General features: G+C 46.2%; 2 pseudogenes; both read right to left on the reverse strand.

Moving 5' to 3' along the window:
• Positions 1-342: 342 nt before the first annotated feature.
• Positions 343-1,076, reverse strand: LOC143658454 (uncharacterized; annotated as a pseudogene).
• Positions 1,077-6,433: 5,357 nt separating this feature from the next.
• On the reverse strand, positions 6,434-11,718 carry LOC143658455 (small ribosomal subunit protein uS2 pseudogene; annotated as a pseudogene).
• Between the last annotated feature and the right edge of the window lie 2,854 nt (positions 11,719-14,572).

Genomic DNA, 14,572 nt, shown 5'->3' on the forward strand with positions numbered 1-14,572 from the left:
ATCCAGCAGCTTACAAACTAATGTAAGTAATTATGGTAAAAAATATTCACTTTATCCCTAAATATCTGAACCACTAGAACAATTGCAGTATATTATCTCCCAGAGCCAGTAAGCACTGAAAAAAAAAAAAAAAAGATGTTCAAGCAGCAGGCAATAATTATGGCCCTTTCACACAGCAGCATCTAAGTGGCTACTGAAAGTCCAGGAATAATTCTAAAAAACAAGAGAAATCATGCATCTTTAAAATTATGTCATAATTTTCATGGCTGAAATTTCCTTAGGCAGTGCCCTTTCTCTATAAGGAAATCCTGCTTTTTCTTAATGTTATAGAGAATCTGGGTTTTAACTAGCAGCCTTCTTTTTCTTGTTCCCACTGTGTTTCTTATGCTTCTTTTTCTTTTTTGCTTTCTCTGTTGCTTTTTCTCGTTCTTCACTGCTTTTCTTATTTTTCACTCATACTTCCTCAACATAATCCAATTCTGAGAAGGACTCAGAGGATAAAAATTTATCTTCGGGATGCATTTTTCTTTTTTTTTTTGCTGAGCCCTTCATTATCTTCTTCTTTCTCAATTGAAGCCTTTGACTTCTTTTTCTTTTTCCAACTATCCTTACTGTCTGATTCAGTTTCTGACATGCAACTTTCCAAAGATTAATGTGAATAGTTCTTCTTTTTCCTTGCTTCTTATCCTCATCTTCAGAATCTGAAGAACTACCAGAAGAATTAGAGTTTGATGAGGGATAAGATGAATACCTACCAGATTTCTTTTCTTTTTTCTTTCTCTGCCTTTTTTTTTTTTTTTTTTTTTTGATGAGCTCTCACTTGCACTTAATGATTTCTCCCTGCATTTTTCTAGTTCTTCAAATTTGGCCAATGCCTTGGAGTCTTTCTTTTTCTTTTCTAGTTGCTCTTTTACTTTTTCCCAGGTGGGCTTTGGTCGATTCAGATAATCTTGTATCATTGGCCCCGAAGACTGGCTTGGACCCCTTAATCTGGCCATTACTATTGGCTGCATTACTATATAGGCCACTCGATTGTCTCGCTTCCCTACGGTGCCCGACAGCTGGCTTAAATGCATATTTCTTTACTTCTTGCTTTTCAGTCCTGCTTAGAATTCCTTGCAATTCTTAGCATCTGAGAATTTGTGTCTTTTATTAATTCTGGAATATTCTCAACCAATATTTCTTCAAGTATTGCCTCTCCCATTCTCTCTCTCCTTTCCTAAAACTCCTACTAAATAAAGGCTACTCTCTCTTCCATATGTCTTCACCTTTCTTCCATATTTTCTATCTTTTGACTATACTGTTTTCTGTTGCTTTTTTCTAAACCCCCAACAGTTCACAAATTATCTCTTTATCTGAGTCTAATCTTCTATTACATTTTAACATTTCAATTATGGTATTTCTCATTTCTGGAAGTTATGTTTGCTTCTTTTTCAGATCTGTTAAGTCACTCAATTTCCTATTCCCTGCAGATATTTTCAAGTTTGTCTTTTATATTTATTTTAATCTGTGCTTGATAATTCCAAAATCTGAAATTATTGTAGGTGTGTATCTGCTGTCTGTAGTTTCTTCTGGTTCTTGCTTATTGTTTCCTTTTGTGTGTATTTATTTTTGGTTTGTGCTGCTCAATATCCTTGAAAACTTATTTGAGAGTATTTGTTGAGACTTGGAATGAAGATGCCTTCCCCAGAAAGGATTTGCCTGTTCTTCTCCTAGATACCTTGGGGCACTATGGTCCAGAATGATTTTGAACTCAATTCATGACTTGGGGCTTTTTGAACCATCCAAACGATATGAATTTGGGCTACAAATCTGAGTGAAAGCTAGTTTGTGGTTACAATTTCTCTGGGACGTCCTTCCTTTTTTTTTTATTTATTTATTTTTTGCGTTCCCCTGAGGATGAGGTCTTTTGGGGTGCCAGCATAATTTGGAAGGGTCCCGTATAGATTCCTCACTTGGGATAGGCCCTGAGTTTTGACATGTGTCCACATTGCCCTACTAGACCATTAAACCCAAGATTCAGATTTACCCATGTAGTACATACCACAGAGCCAAAATGCCTTCAATGCTTCTTAATTCTTTGGGCTCTCACGTCTCCTTAGATTTTGACTGGCTATCCTTTCTTGCCAGTTCTTTGATGCTTTTAAGAAGGTATTTTTCATATTTCATCCAGCATATTTGGTTGTTTTGAGCAACCATATTCTCCACAACAGAAGTTGTCAGAACTTCCCATGCTTTGTACCCCTGAATAAGTCCCTTCTCTCTGGGCCTTAGCCTTGCCTATTTTATTGGGTGATTGGGAGGATTAAATGAGAAAATGAATTACGGGACCTAGCACAGTGCTTGGAACATAAGGTACTCAATAAACATTAGTATATCATTCTTAATAACCAGAGGCATTGAGTCTTTGGAACAAAACAGGAGCCCAGTCAATTTGAATCTAAGGTCTAGGTGCTGGCAGCAGCTGAGCAGCAGCCAATGCCCAGAATTCTCCATCTTCCTTTCAGCCCATGAGGTCCCAGCTCAACCACAGAGATGGGCAAGGTAGGGAGGGACAGAAGAAACACCTGATCAACAGTTCCACAAGACGGGAGCATGAAGGGCCCCTGGGAGAGTCTGGACCCATGGCCTCAGCAGCATTCCCAGAAATGCCATTGTCAGGCCTGTGAGGGTGGTTTGACTTCAGGTGGCTCAGGATGACCTGGCCTGTATGTGGAGCCTCTGGAAAAAACAGACTCAACTCCCACTCACTCACCCTTGGGTCTAGAAAGGCTGGTGGTAAGTGCCCATTCCCACAAAAGCCAGCTTTCTGGAGCCAGGAGGCCAGAAACCCCCTTTCCACTGTGAGAAGCTAGAACAAGGGAGTCCCCAAGTACAGTGCTGGACTTTCTTAGAGGGGGCCCTGACTACTCCACTTTCCCACTACAATTCCCCCACCTGACACCCCCTACCTGCCCAGATCGCCATGCTCTCCCTCAACCAGATGGTTTTAGTGATAATTTCCAAGCCCGTAGACACTGCTTCCTGCAGGCACTGCACCTGAGGGTTTCCAAATGTTAAGGTCTAATGGCATTGCAGTCTCTGTCCCCTCTGCCCCATTTGCAGGTTGGTTGGAATCCTCCTCATCAGAGCCACCTGTTCTTCCCTGAGCTTAACCTCAGTCATTTCTGTCCCCGAGGACCTTATGCCAGTTCCCTGAAAGGTGAGGTCTGGCCGGGCAGGCTGAACACATCCACTCTAGCCATATGCATCACGAGGTCCCAGCTTGGAGAGACCCTTCTGAGTTTCACAATCAGGTGGGGTGGGGAACAAGTTGGAAACTAGTGCATTGGCTTCAGCAGCCCAGGTTTGGAAGAATGAAAAATCCTATGGTCCTAAATCATGGAATACATTATAGAATGAAGCCACTTTCTTATCAAAGCACTTCTGCATTTTACCTGTGCACATGCATAAAATAAGCTTTTAAAAACAAGCTCATCTAGCTAAAAAAAGATGCATGCCTTTAAAAATGGAAAATGAGATTCAAGTGTAGATAAATATATCAATTAAGGAGCCCTAGTCCCTGCAGTTACACCCTTTAGAGAACACAGCCATTCTCGGAAGATTCAGCTGCATCCTAATTATCCAATGGGGACTCAGTGTGTTCTCAGAGGAAAACATTACTAAGGGCTTTTAGCATGAGCTGTCTCAAAGAGATTCCCTACAGAGCTGGAGGGAGGAGAATAAGGCCAGCATCAGATTCAGAGGCACATTCTTTTATCAAGAAGCAACATAATTATATCTTTTTTAAAAATCTAGGAATTTCTCTGAACTCCCACAGGAAAGTTTGAACCTCTTTTAAGGTCTTCTTATCTTACATCATGAGATGTTTCTCTAGGTTTTGCTTGTGTTGTTTCCTTGGCCTGGGCTGCTCTTCCTCCCTTTATCTGCCTAGAAACCTCTGTTTACTACCTGGAGCTTGTTCAACTAGCCCATCCCCAGGAAGCCTGCCATGGCCCTTGTCACTCCCAATAGAAAGTCCAGCTCATATAATTCTGCTGAAAAGTGAGATATGAATGAGAATGAGATAAAGCATGTGCTATACCTGCCTCCATCTCTCCCTCTCCTGGAACATTTTTTTTCTCAGTCAACAGAGTACACTGAACTAACTGGGCTTGCCTCTCGGTGTCCCCACTGGGCTGTGAGCTCCTTGTGGCCTCGACAGGCTGTAGGGGTCAGTGAGTGTCAGTGATGCTGCAAGCCTCCCTCTGGCGGGATATTCATCTGTCTTCCCCATGGCATCTAGTACAGGGCCCCTCAGGCAGTTGGTGCCCTAAAATTAGTTGTGACTTGAAATAAAAGGAGTGAACTGCAAACCCCCTGCAATGGAAGATGCCAAGGTACCAAGAGTCTTAGCAGCTTTCCCAGATTCAAGTGTGTGGGGTGAAGAGTGAGTTTCCGGGACTCATTGTGAGATGCCGTTTTGAGAAATTTTAAAGTAATGTGACACTAGAGGGCCCATCCCCAAGAGTGGTGCCACAGGGCACCTTCTAGAAGGGGCTGACCTTGAACGTGCCCTTTGGTGGGAACCAAGTTACTTAATCAGCTGGGATGGGATCCAAAAACAACCAGCTTGTGACTGGTTCTGCTCAAGGATGAACAATCTGAGCAGCCCCTGTCAGTGTCCCTCTGCTTTTGCCCCCTAGACCCAGCCTATGGTGGGTGTTCAAGAGCTATCACACAAATGATCGTCTCCCACATGGCATCAGGAACTAGCAGTTGTGTGATCATCATGGGACTGCATCTCTGCCTCCAGCCCAGGCTTGTTACCCATAGCTGAGTCTCTGGGCTCTTAGCTGCTCCTGCCCTGGAATGTGCTGCCAGGGTGCAAGGACTTTGGGCATCTAGTGCACACGTATGTTTCTAGTTACCAACCTAGAAGCTTGGGGGGGGGGCACCATTTCTGGGTATTTATCCTCCCAGATTTGAACCCCAAAGACTGATTCCCCCGGCCTCCCTTGCCTGACTTCCTTACTGTTCCCTGATTGGTCTAGGCAGAATAGGAGTTCTTGTCTACCTATTCATCCTGGCTCCCAACTGCAAGACCAGCTCATCTAAAGATAGAACTGAGAAGAAGCACAAGGTTGCAGTGCTGAGATGGGGAAGGGGGGGACGGTCCCTGCACAGCCATCAGGCCGGAGACCCACCAGGACTTCTGCATCCATGAAGAAGGAGGCCAGGTCTGCCAGGGCAGTCATCAAAGTCATTGGGATTTCACGTGTATGGGCTGAGTGGTTCCCGTCATGATGTTCTTCTCTTACTGTGTTCTGGAATCACTGCAGAGCCTGGCATCTGTTCCACCCCTCTGAGCTGCTAATCACAGAAGGAGTCTCTTGGTGTTGTTTTCCACCAGACCCAGAGAATGAGACCAGGAGACAGACTTTGGAACCTCCTAATCGACCGTGGGGCAGAGGCCCCAGTCCTTTCTCCTCTTTGGAGGGGAGGCAGACCCAGTCTTTCTCCTTTGCCAAGGCCCCTGTATATTCCCATGTGTGGAGAGGAAGGAGGTACACTCCATGCTACCCCATCCACCTGGAGGGCTGACTGAATCCTAATTGATTAACCTCTTCCCAAGGGAAGCAGCTGTCTCTTCCTAGAGGCTACCTTCTGCCCTTCAAGTGAATGGGGTGGCATGGAGTGTACATCCTTCCCAGTAGTTCCCACATCTTAGTTCCATTCCTTTGAATCTTTTGTACCCCATCTTCATGCTGACCTGCCCCACATGCTTGGGCACATGGAATCCCCTGAATAAGGCCTCAGTGATGCCAACGTGGCCATCACTGGCAATACAAGGCTGCACACAACGCTGTCCCTGACCTCAAGAAGCATACAGTCTGCTGGAAGAGACAGATACTCATAACAAATTGTGGTGCTGTGACAGAGATGTGCCCCAGAACAGTGGGGCAGAAGAAGGAGCCACTCATGGTGCCCTGACAGAGTTGGGAAGGTTTTCCCAGTAAGGGCACAATGAGCAGGGCCTTGACGAAGGAGTAGGAGTTCTCTGGGTGGATGAGGCAGAAGATGGCCAGCTATTGGAGGAAATTGCGTGTGCAAAGTCAGACAGGTAAAATAGCACAGCACAGTAAGGGAAACACAACTAATATATTGATTGCTATGCAAGAGAGAAATAAGAACAGAGGAGAGAGCAGCCTCTCCTGAAGAGGGCAGCTAGGCTGCTGTAAAGGTCATGAAGGCCAAACTGAGTGGTGACTGTATTCTGGAGGTAGTGGAAGGCGATTGCAGTAAGTACTCAGGGAGAATCTGATTTTTCTTTTTAATTTTCAACTTATAGAAACTTGTTTATTTTCTGGCAACCTTATTTCCACTTTTGTTAAAGAGCCTGTGGAAGAGCAGCTTATGACCACTTGGTGGTTGTTCCTACCCGTTCAGTGGCCTAAGCTATGGGAGCTGCAGACCACACTTCAGTTGCAGGCTGAGCACTCCAGTCTTCAGCAGGGAATTGCTGAATAGGCACAGAAGGGACCTGTACACCTTCAGACCGGTGTGCAACCTCAGGTTGAGTAGCAGTAAATTCAGGAGGTGGAGCAGTCCATTCACCCTGAAATTCTTCCTTGGTCACAGCTTTTTCAGCAGGCAGCCTGCTCTTCCTTTTCAGTCTCTTCAGGATCTCTGTAGAAGTAGAGATCAGGCATGACTTCCCAAGGGTACTCATGGGGAACTTCCCAGGCCAGCATCCACCACATCAGACCCACTGAGTGAGCTCCCTTGTTGTTGCATGGAATGGTAACGTCCACATAGTGCAGAGGAGAATCCGTGCTACACAGAGTAATGGTGGGCAGGATAACGCAGGAGGCTTCTGGGAGAAGCTGGTGGTCAGCCCTGGGATCAGTGACCACCAGAAGACATGGCTCCTGAAAAGCTACCTGAATCTGGTTGATGAAAGTTCCAGGAGTGAAGCGCCCAGCAATAAGGGTTGCTCCAGCGGCAGCGGCAAACTGTAGCACAGCCTGCTGGCCACTCTTCCTGGAGGATATGACACTGACATCAGCAGGGTTTTCAATGGCAACAATGGCACAAGCCGCCAACAGAAGCTACTCCCAAGTCCTCTTCAGATTTATAATGTAGACGCCATCACTTTTCCTCTGTGGATGTGCTGTTCCATTTGGAAGTCAAGGTTCGTGCCACCTAAGTGGGTTCCAAATTCCTGCAAGGAATTTGAGGACATGCTCCTCCTTCATCTGCAGAACATCAAGGGCATCTCCCAATGTTGTCCAAGTTTCTCTTCAAATTACGACGGAAACCGAGGACCACGCCGTAGGGACCCCTCTATGGGTAGCATGGAAAACTCTTCTTTCTTAAAACAGCTTTATTAAAGTATAATTGATACATATATAAACTGCACATACTTAAAGCATACAACTTGATGAGTTTTGACATATTGTACTCCTGTGAAACCATCACCACTGTTATAAACTGAATCATGTCCCCCACGAAAGATTTAATCCCTGGTGTGTGGCCTCACTTGGAAATAGGGTCTTTGAAGATGTTATTAATTAAGATGAGGCCAAACTGGATTAGGGCGAGCCCTATTCTGATACGATTGGTATCTTTGTAAGAAGGGGAGAACTGGACACAGACAAAGAGACAAGGAGAAAAGGCCTTGGTGGAGATTGAAGCCCAGGTATTGCTGGCAAACTGCCAGAAGCTAGGACGAAACAAAGAAGGACTCTTCTCTACAGGTTTCGGACTTCTCGCTTACAGAACGGTGAGACAATAAATCTCAGTTGTCTTAAGCTGCCCTTTGGTACTTTGTTATGGTGGCCCAAGGAAATTAAGAACCACAATCAAAATAAGGAACATATTACCCTCAAAAGTTTTCTTACATCCCTTTGTAATCCCTTCTTCCCATCCCCACTGTCTCCAGGCAACCATCCATGCACTTTCTGGTACTATAAATGGGTTTGCATTTTCTGAATTTTTTATAAATGAAATAATACAGTGTGTACTAGTTTTGCTTGACTTCTTTCACTCAGCATACTTATTCTGAGACTCAGCCACATTTCTGGGTGTATCAAAAGTGCAATCCTTTTCATTGCTTGGTAGTATCCCATTGTAAGATTATACCACAATTCGTTTCTCTGTTCACTTGTTGATGGACATTTGGGTTGCTTCCATTTAGGGGCTTTTACAAATTAAGATGTTATGAATATTTGTGTGCAGGTCTCGGAGGACTTTCATTTTCCTTGAGTAAAGACCTAGGAATGGAATAGCTGATATGATAGGCTTATATTGAACTGTCAAAAAAAACCATCAAACTGTTTTTCCAAAGTGGTTGTACCACTTGACATTCCCATTAGCAGTGTATGAGGGTCCCACATGCCCCTTTGGGCTGGCTGCACCCTGCAGGCTGAAACTTCAGACCCGAGTCTTCATTGGTTTTGCCTGGCTGGTGACTGTAACTTAAGACTCAAGACATGCCCTTATTAGGCCCCAGACAGGGAGGGGAGGAAGCTCCTGGAAATCCTTTCTAAAGATGGCATCAGAGACTCTGCATAATCTTGGGAAGTTAGTTCAGTACTGAGACTATCCCAGGGGCTGGTGGAATTGGGCAGGACCTGAGGAAACAATGAGCCAAGGGGATGTCCAGCTTGGTGTTTACAAAAATCCCTCTGGATCTAGAGGGACCACAATCCCATAGTATTATGGCCCCAATTCCACAGAAACTAATTTTTGCAAGTGTTGTCAGTGCCCTTGCTAGTTTGGGGAATGACCATGGTCCCTGACTCAAGGTCTTATTCCAGGGAAGTGGCCCTCCAGCCACACTGCCCCAGGAAGGAGCTACAGAACTGAGAGCTCTAGAGCTCTGGGGACCCTCCCAAATGGAAGGACCATCCTTTTCAGAATGAGCTGTGGAGCAGTATCCCAGACTACAGGACAAAATCCATGTCTCTATCTTAAGGTTGGTCTTTCTGGCTGGCCCTGTTTTGTGGCTCAGAATCTCTGATGTTGGGGGCTGATGCAATCTGCAGGCTGTGAGCCCCTCCAGAGTTTGGGATGTGCCATCCATTCCTTCATTCACACATTCATTCAATATTCATCAGTACCTCCTCGGAACCAGAGATGAGTCAGGCCGGTTGGGGTCGGCAATGTGGAACGCTTCAGTCCCTGCCAAGGGGTTTCAGTGGTATTTAGTAGGAGGAATGCTCATGGTGTCTCCACAGATAGTGATTATTTCAGTTTGTGTTTTGGAAAGATCCTCTGGCAGCCAACAAGGAGGATGGATTAGAGCATGGATGGACAGTGGGCAGGTAGGCCATTAGGAAGATATGGGTGAGAACCTGAGTGGGGCAGTGATGGTGGGTAGACAAGAGAGGGACAGGTGTGGGGACGAGGGTGAGAGAAGTCAGCACCACCCCGGGGCTGCCAACTCTGTTCTCTCATGGTTTCAGTGATAACTGCTCCAACCTGGTGCCACCAAATGCTGAATGACTCAATAAGAAATAGATGGAGGGATGTTTGGAGGGGCGGATAGATGGCTGTTCGGCTTCAGGAGAGAAGTCTGACACATGCACCCAGAGGTGATAGTTCAATCAAATCACACATCTCCCCTCCTGCCCATCCATCACGCCTCTTTCACCTCCCAGGGCCTGCAGGAAGCCACTGACTCACATTCTGACAGCTCTCAGTGTGGACTGCCTACTGGAGACTCAGTTAGTCACCTGTGAAATGAGGGCATTGTAGATGCTTCTTGCCTTGAATGCCTGGAACCATGACTTTGAACGTCTGAGAAGGAGAGGCCTCAGTTTCCCATTAGGAGCTGGGGTAGAGATGAAGCCAGAAGCCTTGTGGGGAGGTTAAAGGTCTCTGTTTGATACTTGCCAAAGAGGAGTTGAATTTCAACTTTTGATCGTGGAGCTTTTACATCCTGGGATATTGTCCTGGTTCACGCAGCAAGTACAGCACTGTCCAGGCACATTTCTGCCGCTTAGACTGACATGCTTAGGGCTCCATGCACAGGCATCTGCAGAATGGCATTCCCTATAACCAGAGGTGACCTTCAAAGCCATGTGCAGGGGTGGGGGGTAGAGGTGGAGAAAATAGAAGGGAAGAGGGCAAGCAGCTGCTGGATTTGTGAGGCATGGAAGAAAGAGCACATAAAGATCCTGGAGTCCTGATCCCCTCTGCCACCTTGACTGAGTTACCACGAGAGAATCCCTTCACCTCCCAGAGCTGGTTCCTGATCACAGTGGGCTGCAACTGGACATTTGGGCCTGTGCTCCCTTGTCTTCAATCTGAACCCTGTGAAAGTGGAGGTGCTGGGCACAGACCCTCTCAACTGAGTCTGAGAAGACAGAATCGAAGATGCTCCTTCCTGCTTCTATGGCTCAGTTGTGGCTGAGTGTTTATGGTGAGTGGATTGCGATGTGAGGTCCAAATCTGAGGCCCCACCCTTAGCTCACAGCCCAGATGGGAGGATTCCACTGTGGTCATGAGGAATGAGATGTCTGCTCAGGGTCTGTGAGCTGCTCATAAATCTTGGGAACCACCTGGGGTTTCCGTCTTAATGGTTCAGAGCTGGGGGGTGCTTAGAACTGAACAATCAACCCTTCATTTGATGTAAGAGGAAATGGAGGCCCACAGAGGGAGGAAGAGCAGCGAGGTCCTGACTAGGAATGGCCAAGCTTGTCCCATGGGCCCCCAGAGCTCAGGAGGACCTCAGTGCTTTGGCATTCTGGGCTGCACTCGGTCACTGCCACCACCTCCGTTCAGTTTCCTGCCCTGTGGGACCACCATGGGGCTCCTGCTGTTGTCTATCAAACCACTGAGGCCATCACAGCAGGAGCAGAGGCAGGGCTGGGGGAAAGTGGTCCACCGTGGTCCAGGCCGAGATAAGCAGACCAGAGAGGGGCAAGCTCTGGGCCTATGTCTGGAGATTAGTCTTGGGGTGTGAGGGTGGTGCCTGGCACACAGAGGGGAACCCCTGGTTGTACCTGCCGAAGAGGAGTTGGATTTCAGCTCAGTCCAGGACACTCCCTTGAACTTCGAAGGAGTCCAGAGTCAGGTACTGACTGGTGCCAGCTGAGTAACCTGGGCAAGAGGCCAAGACATTTGGCCCTGGGCCAGACATTCCCTGCTGGGCATCCAAGGGCCCAGGGCCTGAATTCCCACCAAGGACTCAAGCATTGGAGCTGAGAGTCCCTTAAACCTCCGCAGCCCTGCTAGGAGCCTCACCTGGGGTGCCTGCCACCCCCAGCCTCAGGCCAGCCAGGAGGAATGCAGAAGAACTGGGTAAGGCTAACCCTGCCCCCACTCCAGGGAGGGAGGCTGTGATCTTTGTGCAAACACTCCTGCTGGCCTCCTGGCACCACCTAGAACCTGCAGATATGGGTGCAAAGTCCGGGGATATGTGGCTCTGCCCTAAGGCACAAGTCACCTGCACAAAGCTTCTTCTGGGCTTTTCTCTGTGCCCTCTGAACCCTGCATGAGCCCTGCATAGAAAAGGGAGATACCTCTGGGTACTTGCTGAGAGAGCAATGGTAGGGAAGGAACAAGTGGCCAGACAGATGGGCCTTCAGTCCCCAGGCCTCCCACAGGCCAGCCTTAATAGGAGGGAAGGTGACCTCAGACTCCAACATGTCTGAGTTGGGGAGGGGGTGGTTACCAAAGAGCAGGCAAGATGAGCCACTGACCTTGGACTTCTTTGTAGCCACTGAACATTGCCAGAATCGAAGTTCAAATCCTTCATATATCCTCTCTCTTCTTATGCCCTTATACCCCTACTTTCTCCTTCTTCCAAACTTTCCCTGCCTCCTTGGCCCAGCTCAGTTCTCCAGCCTCCTACAGGAAGCTTTCCCCATTACACCTGCCCTGGCAAATCTGCATTAATCTGCACCTGTCTTTGTACCACAAATTGTGGCTATCAGAGTCTCAAGCAGGGTGGAGTGCAACTGAGGCCCCACCAGAGAAGGAAGGCTGGAGGAGAGCATGGCCCCTGCCTGCATATCTACAGCTATGTAGGGACCCCGGGTAGGGCTGAAGGCCACTGGGATTCCCCAGTAAGGAGGGCAGAGTGGCAGCTGGGTACAGGGATAGATGAATAACAGTAGGAGCTACTGTTGAGAGGGCCATACTAGGGTGACTAGGTTGTTGCTTCACTGGAGGTACCAGTTAGGACTATGGTCAGTGACAAGAGTCAGGGAAACGGGGAGGAGACAGAGCCCTGGTCTGCCTCTGTGGATGGCAGGGTCCAGGCTGAGGAGGTTGTCTGTTGCCTCCCTGGGGACCCCTGGCAGCAGGAGCTGGGAGGTGAGGCAGGGTGATAGGACTCCAATCTGGAGTCCTGGGGATCCCATTTGGGGTACAGAAGCAGAAACTTCTGAAACTGCACTCCTTACCTAGCAGATTCATGGAAGGTGGCTACGGGAACTTCGACCGTATGGGAAGCCCTGCCCCATAGTTTACTTTCACTCTTGGTGCACTGAATGACCCCATCTGGACAGGGGCCACTCTAGGGGCTGGGGTATTCTCAGCAACAACTGTCACAGCTTGGCCCGGGTCACTCCCTGTCCTGCAGGACAATCAAAGGTGAGGATCCAAGCACGGAGTGGGGTGGGGGAGACAGGCACCCAGGCATTTTGAGAAAAACAGATTCTTGGGACAGCACTAAGCCTGCCTCCTGCCCCTGCATAGGCCTCACGGTGGCCTCTGTGCCCAGCACTTGAGGACCAGGGCGGGGAGTCTGCACCTGGAGGCGAGGTGGCTGGCCAGTGCCTACGCCACGCCACTGGATTTACTGGCAATAAAAACACGTTAATTCAACATCGTTAGTCATTAAGGAAATGCATATTAAAATCACAACGAGATACCACCACATGCCTATTAGAATGACTAAAAGGAAAAAATAAGAAAATTTGACAATTCCAAGTGCTGTCAGGATGGGAAGTAATTGGAGCTCTCATGCATTGCTGGAGGAAAGGTGAAATGGCACAATCACTTTGGAAAACATTTTGTCATCTTCTTGTAAAGATAAGCGCACACACACATACCATATGACCCAGCAATCCCATTCCTGGATATTTACTCAAGAGAAATGAAAACTTATTTACTCAAATACCATATGCAAACATTCATAGTGGCTTTATACATAATCACCCTAAACTGAAAACAACCCAAATGACCTTCACTGGGTATGTGGTAGATACACACAGAGGAATACCGCTCAGCAATAAAAAGAAATGAACTACTGATACAAGCAACAACAGAATGAATCGCAAGTGCATCATGCTAAGTCAAAGAAGTCAGGCTCAAAAGGCTTCATACTTGTGAGTTCATTTTCATTTTGGAGGAAGCAAAACAACAGGGTCGGAAACCAGGTCAGTAGCTGCCAAGAGCCTAGAGGTAGGGGAAGAAATTGACTACAAAGCAGCAGAAGGGAAGCTTTGGGGTGGTAGAAATATTTTATATCTTGATTGTGGTGATAATTCCACAACTATATGCGTTTGTCAAATCACATTGAACTGTACACTACAAAGGATGAATTTTTCTGTATATAAATAACACCACAATAAACTTGGCTTTTTTTTATTGGTATGGAACATTTATTATGAGTGATGATAGCATTTTAAAGAATAATTGTACTTTTCTTTTAACATTCTTAACTTTTGATCATTCCATTCTACATATACAATCAGTAATTCACAATACATAATACACAATACATAAAATATAGTTGCATTTTTAACATCATGATCATTTCTTGGAACATTTGCATCTATTCAGAAAAAGAAATAAAAAGACAACAGAAAAAAATGCATATATACCATACCCCTTACCCCTCCCTTTCGTTGATCACTAGCATTTCAAACTAAGTTTATTTTAACATTTGTTCCCCCTGTTATTTATTTTTATTCCATAAATTTTACTCGTCTGTTGGTAAGATAGATAAAAGGAGCATCAGACACAAGGTTTTCACAATCACAGAGCCACACTGTGAAAGCTATATCATTGTTCAATCATCATCAAGAAACATGGCTACTGGAACACAGCTCTGCATTTTCAGGCAGTTCCCTCCAGCCCCTCCATTACACCTTAACTAAAAAGGTGATATCTATTTAATGTGTAAGAATAACCTCCAGGTAACCTCTCAACTCTGTTTGGAATCTCTCAGCCATTGACACTTTATTTTGTCTCATTTCACTCTTCCCTAAACTTGGCTTCTAAGAAAAGCATTCATCTACTGAATGATTAAATTGATATCTCTTTTAGTCTCCAGTATTTTAGAATATCTAGAGGCAAAAACCTAAAATTGTGGAACTGTAACCCATGTCAAACTTTGAAATACATTCTACAACTAATTGTGACGCTGTGCTTGGAAATTTATAGCTTTTTTGTATATGTTATTTTTCACAAAAAAAAGAAGGAAAAAAGTCGATTGCAATGATAAAAAATTATTTAAGCCCTCTAGCCTCCTGTATCATGGAGCAGCTAGAAGGAAAAATCTGAGAGGATCATATGGTAGCCCATGACAAATTCTGGGATCTCTTCTATAACTACTTGTTGAAAGTGCTTTGAA

Source organism: Tamandua tetradactyla, chromosome 16 (assembly GCF_023851605.1).
Source record: "Tamandua tetradactyla isolate mTamTet1 chromosome 16, mTamTet1.pri, whole genome shotgun sequence".
In the NCBI taxonomy this organism is placed as follows: Eukaryota; Metazoa; Chordata; class Mammalia; order Pilosa; family Myrmecophagidae; genus Tamandua; species Tamandua tetradactyla.